The sequence below is a fragment of the Hyposmocoma kahamanoa genome, unplaced genomic scaffold, assembly GCF_003589595.1.
Source record: "Hyposmocoma kahamanoa isolate Upper Pololo Valley unplaced genomic scaffold, ASM358959v1 172, whole genome shotgun sequence".
Lineage (NCBI taxonomy): Eukaryota > Metazoa > Arthropoda > Insecta > Lepidoptera > Cosmopterigidae > Hyposmocoma > Hyposmocoma kahamanoa.
In genome coordinates, this window is record NW_020653622.1 from 466,939 (window position 1) to 485,819 (window position 18,881).

At 37.3% G+C, this 18,881-nt stretch overlaps 1 protein-coding gene across 9 annotated transcripts in view; it reads right to left on the reverse strand.

Moving 5' to 3' along the window:
• The window catches only part of LOC113225744 (gastrula zinc finger protein XlCGF26.1-like), a 70,070-nt gene that overhangs the window by 40,680 nt on the left and 10,509 nt on the right, over window positions 1-18,881 (reverse strand). The gene's annotated exons all lie outside the window — the stretch shown is intronic.

The following is an 18,881-nucleotide window of genomic DNA, read 5'->3' on the forward strand; positions in this document are numbered from 1 at the left end:
ACAAGATCCATTCTCGATCACATCATTTCTTAGTTAACTCCAGAGCCGAGAACATGCGAAACATATAAGATAAAGACTGCTACCACAATTAACACATCTAGAGAGGTATTTTAGCTTTCTATCGGACAGTTGCACAAAAGAAAAAAAATATATTTCAACCACTTTTATTCCTAAGCGACAACATCCTAAGAAACAGATTCTTGTTTGAAACTAGACAAATGTTTAAGAACATCACTTTCATCATCAAAGTTTACAAGTCCTGGATGATGAGATTGCATATGAGTTCTCCAACTCACTCTTTGGTTGAACACTTTGTTACACGTGGAACAGCCGTACCGCTTACGTTCGCTGTGAATCCACATATGCTGAGTCAAGTTTTCCTTCCGAACAAACGACTTTGGGCAAACCGTGCAAGGGAACAATTTTTCCTTCGTGTGCACTATAGCATGTTTTTTTAAAGCGTTTTTGTAAACAAACTTAAGACCGCACCAATTGCAAATATATGCATCTTCCGTATGTGCTTGTTTGAAATGAGTTCTATATTTTTTTCTATCGTCAAATACTTCAAGGCATTCTTGGCAGGAATATTTTTTCTTTTCGAGTCCATGCGCGCTAATCAGGTGAGCTTGTTTTAATGTAGCGGTTTTAAATCGATCACCACAAGAGTGGCAGACGTGCGGCCAACACTTGGGCGATTCGTTTACATGTGCTCGTTGGAGATCAAGAGAAGCAAAAGTCTTTCTGCATTTTCTACATATCCTCTCCTGGTCATGGTGCACGTACTTGATATGATTGGTCAAGGTGTTTTTAGTCGAATAAGATTTCCCGCAAGCTTTACAAGTGAACTTAACGAAATGACTTTGAGTATGTCGACTCAGTTGCCTCATTGAAAACGTTTTCCAACAACACACAGCACATAGAAGTTTATCTTTGTAAATTTTAAACGGTAACAATCCCAATTCCTCGTCCAGGTTTAGATCTTTGTTGTGATCATCCTTCAAGTGCAATGCAACAGAACCCAAGTCGACAAATTGTAGGGAACAAATGCGGCATTTCAAGTCTGTGCAGTCAACTTTAACAATGTCATCGTGGACATGAGCAAAAGCCATTTTAATGTTAAATGTTGTATGATCTTCGTCCATATGCTGTCTGTAAAGTGCTGGATCTTCATAACCTTCCGCGCAGTAAACACAGACCAAGGTTTCTTTGGGTAGTCTGAATGGGTACGCCGTTGCGAACTTTATAATTATCTCCGAGTTGAGCCTTGCGATGGCTTGCTTTGCAATTTCTAGAACAAAGAGAAATTCCCATGATCATTCAAACGCTCGCTGGCATTCAATTAGCTGATGGAACACTTAAAATTGCAGAATGAGGTTCAACGAAGGTCATGCCGACACTGAAAAACACGGACCTGTTTACCGAGAAGCAACCATTCGCATAGATTACCGATAACGCACGTCTAAGCGTCGTGTGTCAATCGTTTATGTACAAAATTTAAGTAAACATGTATTAAACAATGTCTGATACACCGTTTAATTAAAATTGTTCGTGAGCAGTCGACACAATTTAGCCGTCGACCATTTCTGGATGATAAGACTTTAAATGCACTTTCAATCTCTTTTTCTGATGGAAAAACTTGTCGCAGACACTGCATACGAATCGTTTAGGTTCCATATGCGACCACAGATGTTGCGTCAAATATTTCTTACGACCAAAAGACTTTGAACAGTATTGGCAAATAAATTTTTTTTCTCGAGTGTGAATAACCATATGATCCTCCAAAAATTTTTTTCTAACAAACTTCTGAGAACAATAACAACATTGAAAACTGTTATTCGTGTGTGTTAAAACAAAGTGTTTCCGGTATTGTTCATTGTTATCATATACCATTCCACATTCAGGACACGTGTACCTTCTTTTAGTGATTTCTTTGCCATGAACCTTTATCAAGTGCGCGTTTCTTTCCGTTCTTAATAAGAATTTCTCCGCGCATATAACACATCTACTTGGCCAGCACCTGATAGATGATTGCACATGTGCCTGTCTCGCCTGTTCATCAGGAAAAGTTTTTTTGCAAACAAGACAACTTTTCCCTTCCGTATGTATAGATAACACATGCCTGTGTAACTCCCTTGATGAATTATACGATTTACCACAAACTTCACATATAATCTTATTATAGTGACAGTTGGTATGTCTGCTAACGTGTCTCAAGGTAGGAAACTTCTCATTACAAACAGCGCACACCCATTTTTCTACGCCAAATCTAAATTCTTGCATGCCTAAACCGAATTGAATTTTTAATTCGATACCGTGATCGTTGTGCAAGTGTTTGGCGATAGTCGAAAGGTCCGTGTACTGTTTGAAGCATAAATTGCATTTTAAATCTGTGCAATCGACTTTTAGTAACTCGCTTTTTGTTCCCTTTATGTGGGAAAAAGCCTCTGAGATATTGAGAGGGTAGTGTTGTTCTTTCATATGTAGTCTAAATGATTCAGGTGCTTCGTGGGCCTGGCCGCAGTATACGCAAACCATAGTATCTTTCGGCACTCGGAAAGGAACCACAGAGGAGTACTTCAAAATTTGTTTCGCATTGTTTCTTGCTTCGAGTAAGTCGTCCATTGCTAGAACAAAAGAAAAAAACAAACTTTTGTGACAGCTATTTGCGAGAACATGCAAGAACACAAGACTGCGCTGACCCATAGCTACCAAAATATTGACCAATGCAATGACAATAACGACAGCATTAATCTTAAAATACGCTATAAAACTCGCTGAAAAATCTTCAGCTCGAGCGAAAAATAAAAAACTTAAAACGTGTTAAATCAGCAAAATAATGAAGCAAAATTCCATGGGATCACAAATTTTCATTAATAATTGTTACAGTAATGTTATTCCGACTTGTTATCTAAAAAAGCAAAAGTACCTACTAAATTCTTACATTCAATAGTTGTTCAAGAAATGGTAAAGTTTAAATCAAGGATCCTCGCCAAATTCTTGCAAATAGATACCGGGGTGTAGAGCTTTCACATGATTCTTGAGCTTTGGCATGCCTACAAACAATTTACCGCATGCTGAGCAGGACTTTTTTTTGCTATCGTCGTGTATTTTCCTGTGTTCTCTAAGAGAACATGATTTATGAAAAGATTTTCCACAAACCGGGCATTCATACAGTTTTTCACCTGTATGCGATGCTACGTGCTCTTTTAGCTTTTGCTCGGTAGATAAAGATGCGCCGCAATGGTCACACTTATGGTCTTCAGTGTGATCTGCTTTAAAGTGATGATACACCGCTATCCTTGTTTTGAATTCCTTAGAACAAACTTGACAACGGTGTACTGCCTTAGCGTGTCCATGGACAGTTTCCATATGACGTTGTTTATGTTCCCAACAAGTGAACTGATCTCCACATTCCGGGCAGCTAGTGTAAGGTTTGCACAATTTTTCTTTAAAGTGTCGTTTCTTTTCTTCTGCAGATGAGAATATTTTTTTACAACGGCGACAATGATAACTATGGCTCAACTTATGGATCCTTAACTGAGAACGATTAGCGCACATTTTACCACACTTGTCACATTTAAAGCTCAAAAAATGTGAACCAGAGTGTCGGTACAAGGTAAGACGACTATTAAATTTCTTTTTACAAACTGTACATTCAAATTTGTTGTTCTCTAACAATAATGGCACTAATCCAAAATCATAGTTAGGGTTAATTTTAACGTCATGTTCGTCGACTAAGTGTCTTGCTAAAGATGTTAGACAAGGGAATGTTGCGATGCATTTTTTGCAACGTAAATTCGTGATATCGACCCGTGTTAAATAGCTTGAATTTCGGAATGTTTTATAAAGATTAAGTATATTAACGGTAGGACGTTCAGAATCGACATGAACCCTAAACAAACTTGGATCACTGAAGACGTTCTTGCAGAGGAGACATTGAATTTTCCCGTCTTTTATTTTTAGGGGGTATGCGGTACTATGTAACAAGATTAATTTCGCGTTATGGTCGGTGATGGCCCTCTTCGCTCCAGGGAAATCTAGAAAAAAAGATAATTGAGATTTGTTTAGGTACTGATTCATATTGCCAATTATTTAGACACCTAATATGAGGAGTTTTTTTTTTAATTAAATTCTTCGGGTGCATGGGGTTCCTAAATTCTAGAAAAGTTGAAACCAGCAAGACATTGTAAGTAATTATTTGGTCTCGTCATGTTTTTCAGAACAACTTGCTGTGAAGAGAATTGTGCCGGTCATTCTCGAGCAAGTGTTCACTGCTAATAATAATAATAATAATAATAATAATAACGCACACACTCAACATAGCCCCGCACTAGGGAAACCTGTATCGCGGGTGCCATGGACACATACATAGACAACCACAAATTACAACCAAACTCACGAGAGAATTAAATGTAGGCTATACAAATATTTCTCCCGGCCCGGGAATCAAACCTGGGACCTCTGCGTGGCAGTTCGGCATGGTAGCTGTTCGGCCACGGAGGCGGTTTAGTGCCGTAGCAATTTTTATATTACTTAATATTCGAGTACGGTACAATACCGTGAAATATTATTTAATAATTACACGGTAAAATGTAATTGAATATTTAAATTAAAAATTCCACGGAAATTCGGTAGAACACTAGTCCGAGAATGACCGATGCGCTATTAAACATCGATGCCTTACTTTCTCAAACACGTTGTGTCAATAAAAATGACAATATATTATTTAGAAATACAAAAGCCCGATCAATTAAATACCGTAGTACTCAAATTTTAAACACAACAGCGTATACTTCATTGACTAGTTTAGTTAATTTAGTAGACTGCTACTAAGCTCCTTGTTGTTGAGTACATCCAGGCAAGTACTGCCACCTTACACCTATTTCTACCGCCAAGCAGTAATGTGAGCTGCGTTCAGGTTTCCAAGGGTAGGGGTGCTAGTGAAATCACAGGCACGTGGAACTTGTCAACACAACACAGTGGCAGTGCCCCTGAGATCTTAGTTCTGAGTGGCGCTGCAATATGGACAGGCGTCTCGTTTACCACCAGGCGCACGACTTGTTCGTGCCGTCACTTAGTATTATGAAAAAAAGACTTAGTACCCCAAAAATATTGATTTATTTACACTATTTAGAGTGCATTTTTCGCATATGTAGCTTTAGATAGTCCGGTCTCACGTATCGACGGGAGCAAATGCTACAAGGAATTTTCAAAGCGTCATCGTGAGTTATCTTATGCCGATTGAGATAAGCTTTCGAAAAATACGCCTTATCGCACAGTTTGCATTGGTACGGTCTATCCCCAGTATGAGCACTGCGAATATGCCTTTGTAAAGTGCTGTACGTCGCCCAAGTTTCTCCACATTGTTGACATTTATACTTATCATAATGTACTTTACTCGTATGAATATGAAGCGCGGAACGATTATTAAAAACAGAGTTGCATATTTTACATAAATACTTTTTTGTTTGACGTCCATGGACCTCGAAAGCGTGTTCCTCTAGAGATCTCTTAGTTGGAAACAGTTGCTTGCAAGTCTTGCACTTCTCAGACCTACAATCGTAGCTAAGGGTAAGGTGTTCCCTTTTAGCCCTAATAGTATCAAATTCCTGTTCACAAACGAAACATACAAAATCTTTCTTCGCTTTGTGCTTCAAAGTCATGTGATGGAAGTACCCGTCATGAGTAGAGAACCCTTCGCCACACAGTTCACATATGTACTTACAAAAATGTTCTTTAACAAGATGCATTACAAGATTTCTCATGCTAGTACTGACGTAAGAACATTCTGTACATACGAAACTTCCGTCCAATTTAAATGGAAGCAATCCTAGACTGTGAGAGGTATCGATACCCAAGCTATGCTCTTCGTTGAGGTGATTTGCAGTTGCGTCAAGTCTTGTGAAACTTTTAGGACACAGTTTGCATGTCAAATTTGTAATATCAACACGAACAGGACTTTTGTTTACAAAGGACCATATGTTTTCGTGTTTGTGAGTAAGGTCTATGTGGTTTCTGAATTGCTCTGGCTCTTCAAATTTTTCGTCGCAGAAAAAACAACGATATTTTCTTGAGGACAGGAATGGGTAGGCTGATGTGTTGCTCAACATTAAGATCGCGTTTTGCAGAACAATAGCTTCCACTGCCTCGTCTTCCGCTGCTTTTTGCACTAAAAAAGAAAATAATTTATTTTCTTTATAGAATATGTCTGTAGGCAAAGAAACAAGGCGACAAATTTTTTGGTCTTCATTTTGTATTGATCTAAACTTGTTTTTCGGTTGCTATCACACGATAACAAAGAATGGTTTGCAAATGGGACGGCGATGTGTAAAGATATAATATGGAATTGTCACGTACCAAGAGATCCTCTAGCGAAAAATCGGCTTCGACAGAAACGGCATTCGAGAGATCTATCAAAGCGTACACATGGTGTACAAAAGTGTCTAGATGTTCTTGCAATCGAGACACGTGCATATGCATTCGTGCCTTTAAAGAAGTGTTATTATTAAATGCCTTGGAACATACACCGCAACAATACATTACTGATCTTCAAGTAACGATTTGTCCAGAAGAAAACCTTCAGTTGCAAAGTTCGCGTTATCGTGGTCTATCTCTGAGATATCTTCAGTAATGTCATTATTAGCCTTAGCTGTGAAGTTAAGTTTGATAACAAATACTGCTGATTGAAACTGTTTTTTGTGTGTCGCGATGAAATCAAACTCGTGTTCCTCAAGCTTGATTTCATCATATACTTTGTAGCAGAAATTTGCGTACATTGTCTGCTGATAAAAAAATCAATGGCCACTTTTTTTCCTGTGCATGAGATTCAGTAAAAGCACACATTAGTGAAATAAAACAAAAACTCCATTTTTTTGACGTTAACATTTCCCAGTAATTTCTAACGCCGTGTTACCACAAAATAGTAAATAAATTTGAGGGATCGGCGTCGAGTTGTCTAAACGCCTAAGCGCTAGCAAGTCGCGAGACGCGACGACAGACCTGCACTAACGCATCGCGCGTTAATACTTTGTTGCCTCTAAATACATGAATTCGCGCGCTGACTCCGCCCACACCGTTCTTGTTGCTATAGTAACGGCGTCTGCTAATCATCGGGTGTCAATATTGTTCACAATTTTTCGGAACACACAAAAAACGGAACATGTATTTTTTATTTCCATTATGCATTAAAATGGTCAGTCGTTTTTTATCACCCTGTAGTTAAGGAATGGACCCAATGCTTCGTTATCACGATAAGATCTTAAGAAATGTAATATCAAGAATAGCTCACGTCATTGTCTTTTTATAATATCAAGTGACGGAACGAACAAGTCATGCGCCTGATGGTAAGCTAAACGCCTGTTCATAAACAGTTACAATGCCACTCAAAGCTTTAAATTGCAAAGATCTGACGGGCACTGCCACTACTCCCGTCACCCTGAGATATAAGTTGATAAGTCCCGTGGGCCTGTAATATCACCAGCACCATTACGTTTCAAAACCGGAACAAAGCAGTTGCAGTATTAAGAGGGAGCAGAGGAAAAATTCCTAATCTTCGATTTGATTTTAGAGGGGTGTATCCACTTTAAAGTTAAAAATAAAATATTGTATGAGTAACTACACGATATATTCAAGCATAGACACTAATCAGAAACATAAAACAATAAAGTTTCCTCGATAATTATATTTATGCATGATCGAGAACTGTCACTGCGGATTTTTTTTTAATCCCTTTAGTTTTAGAGTTATTTCGCTAAAACGAATTTGGTACTTTTAATGCGCAAAATTCAACATCTTCTGTCGCATGTCACGCGAACTTCAGGCATATATTTATCTCACAAATGTGGGCGGAGCCAACGTCAAAACTTTTTTGGCATGCTCCCTCTTAAAAATTTGAACTGTAGTAACCAGTTGAATGAGTGGTGTTCAGAAACAGTGTAGTTTCATTATAGTTTGGGACAAAATACACGATTGTCTTGTTCTACCGTGAAATAATTCGGTCAGATTAAATGACACGTGCCTCTGTACTCTGAGGTACTTCTGCTGGCGACCGGCTGTGACGCAGCCTCCGTCGTATTTATTTGTACTTTATTTTTTTACAATTTACATTCCATTTATGAAATACTATTCGACTGGTTTTGTTTCGCAAAATTTTGTCAGATGGCTTTGCTGCGCTACGTGGTAAAGTTTTGAATTCAATATTTGTAACTATTTCAAATTAAACGCATTTTAATCTGCATATAAGGTGTTTCCATCATAGTGCACATACTTATATACAGTTCAAAGTATAAAGATTCGCACGAAGCGTCACGCTTCCACATTTATATGGCGAACGACTATGGAGTCGAATTCCCAGCCTGCAGACTTGTTCCCTGAACGTTATAACTTGGGCCTTTTCAAGGCGAGAGTGAATAGGCATGATTTAGGTGTGCATGCTCCAGTGTCGACCTCATCATCACTTTCCATCAGGTGAGACGAAGATCAAATGCGCACTTATATAAAAAAGTCCACTCGTCAATATTTTGGTCTTTCGATCCGGCTCGAAGGACCAAATATTGACGAGTGGACTGTATATAAGTAATCTGCACATAAGGCGTTTCCATCATAGTGCACATTTTTACATACAGTCCACTCGCCAATAACTTCATTTCGTTTTCGAATTGTCAGAAGATAGAAGAAAAATCCCAGTGGATTCAAAGAACGAACACAAATAAACGACGTTTCCGTTCGTCATTCTGTCATTATCTCTTTAAAAGTGGGATTTAACCGTTAATATTCGGAACATTAAACAACATCACATGCGTAGCTCTGATCCCAAAGTAACTAAAGCACTTGTGTTATGGAAATCGGAAACAACGACGGTATCACAAACACTCGACAGTAAAGAAAAGTTAGCTTTTCTGCATTGATCAGGCCGAGAGCCGAACCCGGGACCTCAGAGATGGCGATACCATGAAAACCGGTATGCAAGCGACACAACCACAAAGGTTGTCAGGAATAGATGAGGAATTAGCGGTTTTCGCTAAAGAGATAACCACCACTGCACTGTAGGGCTAGAACGACAGGGCGCAACTTCAGCGACAGCGTCATAAAGTGAGAGATCATAGACGCTTTATTTCGCTCTCGCACAAGTCGCGCCCTGTCATGCTAGCCCTACTGCTGTTAGAAAAGTATATGACTCTAATTACTCCATTTATTGTACAGTACTTAATTTTTTTTTCATAGTTTTGCTGTTTTAGATCATGACAGCGCGCCATCTGCTCTTTAAATCAAATTTGTGGGAAAGGTCTAAACAAATGATAACAAATTTCTACCAACAACGTTGACGGTGAATACAACAGAGCATTGCATTAAAACGAATAATTTGAAATATTTTTTTTTATTGATGTAGCAATTTGCGATTGACTCAATTGTTAAATATAATAATAAAATGCATTGTTTATACAACGTTCGTAAATCAACCTCTGATTTGGCAGTGTACATTCACTTATAATCTAAATATAGAAAAATGATCAACGTAATTATTATTACAGTTAAAATGTTCGGTATATCATGACGCAATTTACTAGTACAATAACACCTACTTTATATACACAGGGGGAACGTAATACCCGGATTTTGATATATAAGACATAAAACAACATTATAAGAATGCGTGTAAAACATTGAAGCATTATTAACAGATTCAATTATGTAAGAAGATATTTCTTACAATTTACCATACGTTAAGATTCATCAGCAGATACTTATTTATTACTCTGCTTCTAAATTAAAAATATCCTTATGAAGTAAGCGCAACTAAGTGATTTTATGGACATGTTACAACCTTAACGGCGACTTTCGACTTACAGACCACACACAGGCAGCAGCGGAAGCGTTCCGGGCGGGCGTCGGCCGCGCAGTTCAGTGTGACAGGGTTCATTATAAACTTGTACATAACAAAAATTCCCGCGGCCGGAACGCTTCCGCGGCCGTCTCTGTGCGACCAGAGCATTAGAGTGGTTACACACGGCGATTTTTAACAGCGATGAAAACGTGCGTTTGTATCGATGCAGTCGCGCTGCTTAAAATCGTGCATGTGTATAAAGGTGGACGATTAGCGACTTCATTGCTACAGCATCGCGTTTGCATCGCTGCTAAAAGTATCCGTATGTAACAGCTCTTAACTTTGCAAGTTATGCCTTTTCATGTGCCTTTTCAGACGATACAAGGACAAAAATTTCATCCCGCAATGTTTGCATGCAGCACAATCTTTGGAATGCTGTAATTTATAATGCTCATAATAGGCGCTTTCTCCGGTAAAGTTGATATCACAATCCGGACATCGCAAAGTCTTTTGCTCTTGGCCATGATCGGTCTCCATATGACGCTTACGGCTTTTCCAATCCAAGAAACGTTCTGGACATTTCGGACAACAGTACGGCATACATGATTTTTCACTTCTCCTGTGTTTCTCTTTAGCATCCATTGTTGGGAAATTCTTACCACACGTTCTGCAAGAAACTTGGTAATTCTGATGCTTAGTTCTAACATGTCTCAAAAGACCTGTTGTTGCAACGTAGCTGCAGCCACACACGTGGCAAACATAGCTCAGAAAATGCGTTATAGTATGCCGGTTAAGGTGAAACAGAGACGGAAAGTTCTTTGTACAAACTGCGCAATTGTACAAATCATCTTTGAGTATATATGGCATTACTCCCAATTTGGCGTCAAAATCTATATCCTTCTTGTGGACGTCAGCTAGATGTTTAGCTATATCGTCGAGATTCACGAAAATAATATCACAGATTCGACATTTGAGCTCAGTGCAGTCCGCTTTGATGAACTCTGATTTTGGTATGTTAAAAAATGCAACTTTGAGAGTGAAGGTCCCATGATCTTCGTTCATGTGGGACCTAAATTTGACAGGGTCGTTGTGAAATTCGTGGCAATATACGCACAGCATCGATTTATCGTTGACGCGGAACGGGTACGCGGTGGTGTACCGAATGAGGGCCTCGGCGTTGGCACGCGCTGGGTCCTTACCCTCCGCTAAAAAAGAAAAAGGCGCCGTTGTATTCTTGACCACAAAACATATAGCAATTTAGATATACGTTTCCTCATAAGTAGTAGTCTCTAGGATATATATTTTTAAAACAACTAGGTGCCCAAAGCGTACAGAATATTCCACATGTCTCATAATAATCCTGGATTTGTTACTATAATTGTGGGTCCACAACGAGTGAATAAATAAGTAGGTATTCTTTTTTTATCCTTTATTGTCCGAAGTTGCAAGTCAACAAATGCAATAAGAGCGAACACCGTAGCAGCAAACATTAGCAACAAACTCTGTTTTGGTGCAAGATAAGATGACATTTGGAAAACATATGACACGTCTTACGTCTTCTAGAACTATTATTATTATCTTCATAAAGCGTAAGGTACGTAGCTGCTTATGTAAAAGAGTCCAACAGAAATAGCCATATGCAAAATATTGACACAATAAATACCTCAACCTGCCTCAATATTTCCAATAGCAGCCCCGGCCGAAACTTTTAGGTACCCAAAAACCGGCGTGTCAAAACTCGCCGTTGATTGGGTCTCATAGAAGTAACGTAATTCAGCTTAAACACATTCTGTTAGGAGCTGCTTTTAAACCCTAATAGAGTCGACTGTCGATGTTCAAGACGATAACAGGTCTTTCAAATTTCGCAACTTGAAGAACGATCGAATCATACTTGTCAAGACATTTGCTACACACAATAGTGTTGATCCACCTTGAGTTGATCATTTTAAAAAGCATGGGCGTTAACTAACAGTAAATACACTGGATACCCTTACACATTATCTGAAACACTTTACAAATCAACATTTAAACGGAAGTTCTCTCAGTTCCAGTTTTATATATATTTAATACGTTACTTGACTCGAAATTTTTTAATACATTGATCGAAAGTTGTTGGTTATTACGTTACTTGACTTGGAAATTTTTTATTGCATTAATCGTACGCTTTTTAATGTCTCAACTAACATTAAGATATATGAACAGTTAAATATTATCATTTAGTTACTGTAATCTTATCACGGCGTGACTTCTTATTATCCTGATTTTTCAAAATGGCTACACGTTCTATGATATTAAAATCGTGTACATTAAGACTCTAATGTCCAACACGTTATTGCCGACTATTTTACTTTTCTTTCACATTAAACACGATCTTAAACAGAAAACTACCGTGAGACTCAGGCATATTAGCTAAAGTACCGGATAACTCACAAATTTAAGCCGAGGTTGTTTCGAACCAGTCCGTGGTCCTAAATCATGAGCTTCCGCGAGAGTGACCCAGAGAAAGCTGCGCGTCAAAAGCCCTGACAGCCCGGTCACTCAATACGAGTACGGCAGCAGGCGCGCAGTTTTCGTCGAGGCACCGCCGCGGAAAGTCTGACTTAGGACCACAGGCTATCCATGGGCAAAACATGAGAGTTATTCGGTAGTTTAGTTAAATTCCTCGGCTAAATTTGAATCGGTTTTTGGACGAAACCCCTTTTTTACTCTTCAAGCGCAATATGGGGCAATTAAAGCTTAAAATTTAATTTGTATATTCTTTATAGCACCAAACAAGTACAACAGAAATATTAGCTTAACAGAAAGTGAACAAAAGTGGACTATCTCTAAAATCTCTAAAAGAGATCTCTTCCGGCCAACACAGGTCAGTGAGAGCTAAGGTTATAAGCGGGCAACTGCGTGCAAGAGAGAACAGTAGAGAGGTAGACCTTCTTTTCGTCATAAAATAAAAGTATAATCATAGATTGGCATATAAGTGAAATTACAGGCACATGGGACTTGTCAACTTATGTCTCAGAGTGATGGGCGCAGTAGCAGTGTCCTTCAGATCTTTGCGATGTAAGGCTCTGAGTGGTACAACAGTTATGGACAGGTGTGTCGCTTACCACCAGGCTCACGACTTGTTCGTCCCGTCACTTGGTACTAAAAAAAGTAATTCTGTTTCATTGTCTTCAAAAGTTCACATTTAAGCCGGGTACTCATTACGAGCTACAACTGTAACGTGGCATATACAGTAACGAGGTTCTAATGTGAACGCATGAAACAGTTGTGGTGTGTTATGGTCGGCTCACTGCGAACTGCTCGCGGCAAACTCGCCAATCACGTACACACTATGATATTTGGTAACATAACATGCAATATTACAGGCATAAAACGTACGTGGTGCATACATTGAGACTTTTTAACAATGCAACAATAAATCACTCTGAATTTGATTTGTTTTGTACAAGCATAGACACAGTGAGGCGAGAAATAACCAAACGTCTATTTGACACATCACGTGGCTAGCGTTATTACATTGGTTTCTGTTTATTTGTCTATTATTATCATTGACTTACACATAAATGGACGACGGGTCTATTACAAAAACCACGAAAAAAATGTCCCAAGTCAACCTATTCGAAATTTAAATTGTAATGTCATCGCAGTATCGCGCTGTCAGTATAACAAATGAAGACTAAAGCGGAGTTTGGCGCTCTGTATACGATTTTAGCGCCTTACAAGTGCGGACACTTTTTAGCGCGGACCCGACGTCCATATAATTGTAAGTCAATGATTATTATTTTTATTTATGTAAATAGGTTCTTTGCTTTTTCATAAAATCTCTTTTTGGTTTGCTAAACACTCTCAATTGTTTCATGTTAGTGGAAATTCATAAATGGCTTTGCATTACTCATATTTATACAATAACTGTAATATTTGTCCGTAAATTTTCCTAAAATGTACAAATAAATATATTGTCACGGTTACAACTCTATAGTGATTAATGAAGGTTACGGGGTTCACGAATTTAGGCGACGGTAATATGTAATACGATGTTTATTATTAGAGAAACCCTATATCAGTTTTTTGTAAGTAGAGCAACTGCAGCGATATTCCGTCTAGATTAAGTTTTTAAGCTCATGTTCTGAGCATCGAACCGACTCAGGCGAGGTGCAACCTTAGATGCGAAAGGGTACCATCTACATTCGTCCCGCCTTCTGAGAGTCCTCCTCCTGTATACGAATTGCCATGGCCGATCTGAAGATCTTTAAATAGGCTTCGGACTCAGATTGGTAGGAGCAAATACAAGTTGTTCAGGTGGGGATTTTCGGATGGTTATAACCTGGACTGTTTGTGCGGTGCGACTCAAACGATGCCCCACCTCATATCGTGCCCTGCGTGCCCTAACACCTGCACGCTTGAGGATTTAATGGCGGCTAGTAATGACGCGGTTGGCGTGGCTGAGTTCTGCCACAATAATACAATGTATGTCATCGATACGATGAACAGAAGAAGAAGCTCATGTTTTGTAAGTTTAGGTTTGTTCCAATCCAATTTGAACGAAATCTGAACAAAAAGTAAACAAAACTGTTTGGTTAAAATTCTAAAGCAATCAATATGTGCAATAAAGAATATTTCATTCATTCATTCATTCATTCATTCATTCATTCAATAAATCGAATAAGTAACACTTTTGTTTCGACTTGATATCTCATACAATATTCATTTGAATAGCAACGTAAAATCGTATTTGAAAAATGGTAGTCCAAAAGTGAGGTTATTTTTCAACTATATAAATTTTTCAAATATACTAAAGTTTTGGTAATTGGTTAGTAAATCGAATATTTCAATTGCAATCGAACGAATATCAAAGTGGATTTAAAAATGGAGTGGAGGATTTAAAAATTAAGATTTTGGAAATTTTTAATATGTTTATATCTATAGGTTATGGAAAATATGGAAAACCGCTAGTATGACTCAATTGAACAAATCGATTCATTTAATTAATTAATTAATTTGTAGTTGATATTACAATTGGCCATCACTAAACCGTCTATGGTCGGGTCAGTGACTTGTGTGTTTACTTTTTGTTTAAAATGGATTGAAACGAAGTATAGGTTATGTTTAAATTTTGACGTTTATATAATGCATTCAAAGGTTATAGAAGTAAGTCAAGATAGAAAGATGTGTAATAATATCTGTGTTCATGGAACACAAGTTAAATAATTTATGTGTTTGAGGGTAACACAAGCCCATAAAGACTTTAGTTAAATCAAGAAGTTTAAATAAACAGTACTCAAGTAATTCTATATCTATGTTACTATGAATCATAAAATCACAATGTAATATTTGTAATAAGTTAATTATTTCAAAATATATGTATATACTACATTGTGATCTTATGATTGAATCAAACTAATTGAACAAAACTGTATGAACGAATGGTTATTTTTTAAATTCATTCTTTCTATCAAATATGGCGGCTTCAAACCGTACAATTCGAACAATAAATCCGTTCACACCATTAAAAAGACATGGTCGTGCACGGAACAAAAAATCGTCCTTACATTTTTTTTCTTCAAAAGCTTCATATGGGTATGTCTCTATTATTGTGTAACTAAAAATGTTACTTAACACATTTCTTTTTTTAAGTAGACTAAATAAAACTGCAAAGTCAAAATGAACGGTACTCATGGATATTAAATAGCCGAAAATTTGATAAAATCGGCATTGTCTCAATGGCATTAAATTGCCCTTTCAATTGTCTTTAGATGACTTTCAAGCTTTTATACGGCTTTCAATCGTTTTTAGACGGCTTTCAATCGTCTTTGACGGCTTTCAATAGCTTTTACATGACTTTGAATCGTTTTTCAACGACTTTCAATAGTTTTTAGACGACTTTCAGTTTCAATTAAAAGAGCATCTTTCACCCTTTGAGATAAGGTTGATTTTTAATAAATTTCCAGACTTTGAATGCACCGATCACTTTGATGTTGATCATACAGTGTATTCTTACTATGAACACAGAGCTATAAGTATTACGGTTTTTGTAAACTATGGATTATTCGTATTTAAAAATTATGGAAGAAAGTGCCACACAACCACAATACTTGGCTCAAACTAGGAAATTCCCTGTACTACTAAAGCAATGGAATTCACACTGGAGTACTACTAGCCCACCAAAATCGGAACCATTATAAAATCTTTCTATACGAACCCTTGAACCACCGACATCAGGAAAATGCATAATAATCAAAATTCTTATTAATTTATGAATTAATTAGTAATTCACTACCAGTGATCGAAATAGGCTAATTATTATGTACTTCAACTTCAAGGAAGTAACACACAGAGTGTATAAATACCACCCTGTTAAATCTCGTACTATTGTATTGTATTTTGTTTAACATTTTTGATTGGCAACTTACAATCACTTCGGTAGTATACTTAGAAGAAGTTTTCGACACAATATAGGGTATATATTTTTTGGTGGTGGTATGTCACTGTAGTTGGGCTTGTGTTATTTATTTTATGCGGATGAAAGGTGGGAAAATTAACTGCATGAAAAAAATTCGAATTTTAATATTCTTCACCGTAGCAAATTTATTTACTTCCATTTTTATTAACAGATTTACGCAAAGTAATTGCCTCCGTGGCCGAACGGTTACCATGACCAACTGCCACGCAGAGGTCCCAGGTTCGATTCCCGTGTTGGGAGAAATATTTGTATGGTCTACATTTACTTCTCTCATGAGTTTGGGTGTAATTTGTGGTTGTCTATATGTGTGTCCATGGCACCCGCGACACAGGGTTTCCGTAGTGCAGGACTATGAGTGTGTGCATTACTGTTATTAATCTATCAGTTAATTGTATGTAAAAATATAACTATTTTGTTTTGATGCATTCAATATTTTATTTTTCATAATATCAGGATAATAGAGGGAGGTATCACTTACTCTATGTGTATTACTGGAAGTTTTAATAAATATACTCTACTCTTTACGATATATGTGCATTACCATGGACCTTATACATACATAACCCATCCCAGGAATAATTTTTTTTAATGTGAAAGGGGTTGCCATAAAGAAAGTGGTTCATTTTCACGTACAGCAACATGCCGTAGAGACGTCAGCTCATAAATTATGAAATCTTAATTTTAAAGTAATCCATAGTATACAAAAATCGTAGATAACAAGACCTAGTACATTTAAAAACATAACTCACCTTTCGATGGTCTTAATTTTCATCGCTGAACGCATTGATGACATAAAAGTTTGCTCGGGATTCGAACCCAAGATTCTCTGATAATACCGTCGTTTCTTCATAAATATTTTCTCAAAGATTTGATACTATAATTTACAAATTATATGGGAGGTGAACCCGCAACTAAAGAGGTATTTTTATGCAATGGCGTCACAATTTCTTTTTTTAGTAAATATAAAATCAAAGTTTATAGAACTATTTCGTATTTACATGCGTACACGCTAGACCATTATTTTAAGGTCCAAGTTTAAAGGAAGATAGCGAATGTAACTATTAATGAGAAATTATATTTCGGTAAAAAGTCACTTCAAAAATTTATCTCAAATCAAAGACTTTAAGGTCACGTTTTAATTTAAAATAAATAACGGCTATAGTCGGTCTTTTTTTAATATGGAGTAAAATGACAGCGTTTGCCAGCAGCTAGTGATTGCAGTCGATAAATATTCTATCGACTATATGTCGGTCATGCTCATGCAATAAAACACCGAACTTGTATTATTTAAATCATTATCAGCCCATTATTCGTCGCAAAGTTTCACGTGAAGTGTCATTTTTTAATTGTAAGTTCATTCATACATACATACACTACATATTTTAAACCTTTTCATTTTAATTCAATACAGATCAATCAATTCGCCTGTCCCTATTAAAAAATAAATGTATAAACATTTATTTCGATACTAGTAGACCAGCTGTCTAAATAGGAATAAAGAAGGCAATAAGGCAATTAGCAATCATTCCAAACTTCTTTCACAATCTATCGATAAAACTGTCGACAACTAAATGACTATTTAAAATTTTATGAAAAGCTGGCAACCCTTCAAATGTCATTTTACTCCGTCTTCAAAAAAGACAGACTATACAATGTTGTGATAAAAATGTTTTCAAGAAAAAGATATCCAATAATCGAAATGTAGTATATCAGTGTACCCTTAACTGAAACTTAACCTTGCTTTTAAACAGTTAACCCCCGTTCACACGGTATTGTAATGCACGTTTTTTTTACAGTATAAATCTTACTGAATAAACAGTGGCGCGTACATTAGATATAGAACCGTACACACGATGTTTGTCCTGGAAAAAGACGTACACGTGGCGCATAGTATTAATGCATCTCTTTCACACGGCGCGAAGTCAGAACAAGCGGCGTTTTGTAATGAAGTATTCGTATTTAAATTTAGTAACCTCGACGTCTCCACACAATTTAAGAAATTTTCAAAACGATCTACTGACATCCGAAAGTAATTGAAAATTTTTTACGCACTGCCTCTTGATTCATTGGATGAACCCAATAACTTCTGTTCTTCCAGCGACAATGCCGTTGGCGTCTTCTATGCCAATATGAAACATGCGACAATGCAACACAGCGTGAGTTCATCACAGACATGTTCTCAGGGCGATTGCTGTGTGAATGTGTGAAAATGTATCGTGTGAACACCCCGCTGTCAAACCGTTTATAATCAAAAACGTGCAGGACAATGCCGTGTGAACAACGGCTTAAGTATACTTTGAAACATTTCATGAACAGTACTTAAATGGTACCGTATACAAAAATGTTACTATATTTTTCTTTGTGCCGTAGTGCTTTCTATAAAAACAATTGCAAACACATTGAAGACGTAGACACCTCTGAAGCTAGACATAAGACAAACAAGAACAAAGACAATCATACATGTACAACTTAACTTAAGGAGCTCTGAGAGACATATCCATATAGACAAAATGTACGAGGCAAATAACGATTGCAGGGGACGTGCAGTAACGGCTACTAGATGTCGCCACTTGTACTACATACAAATATTTTTTAATA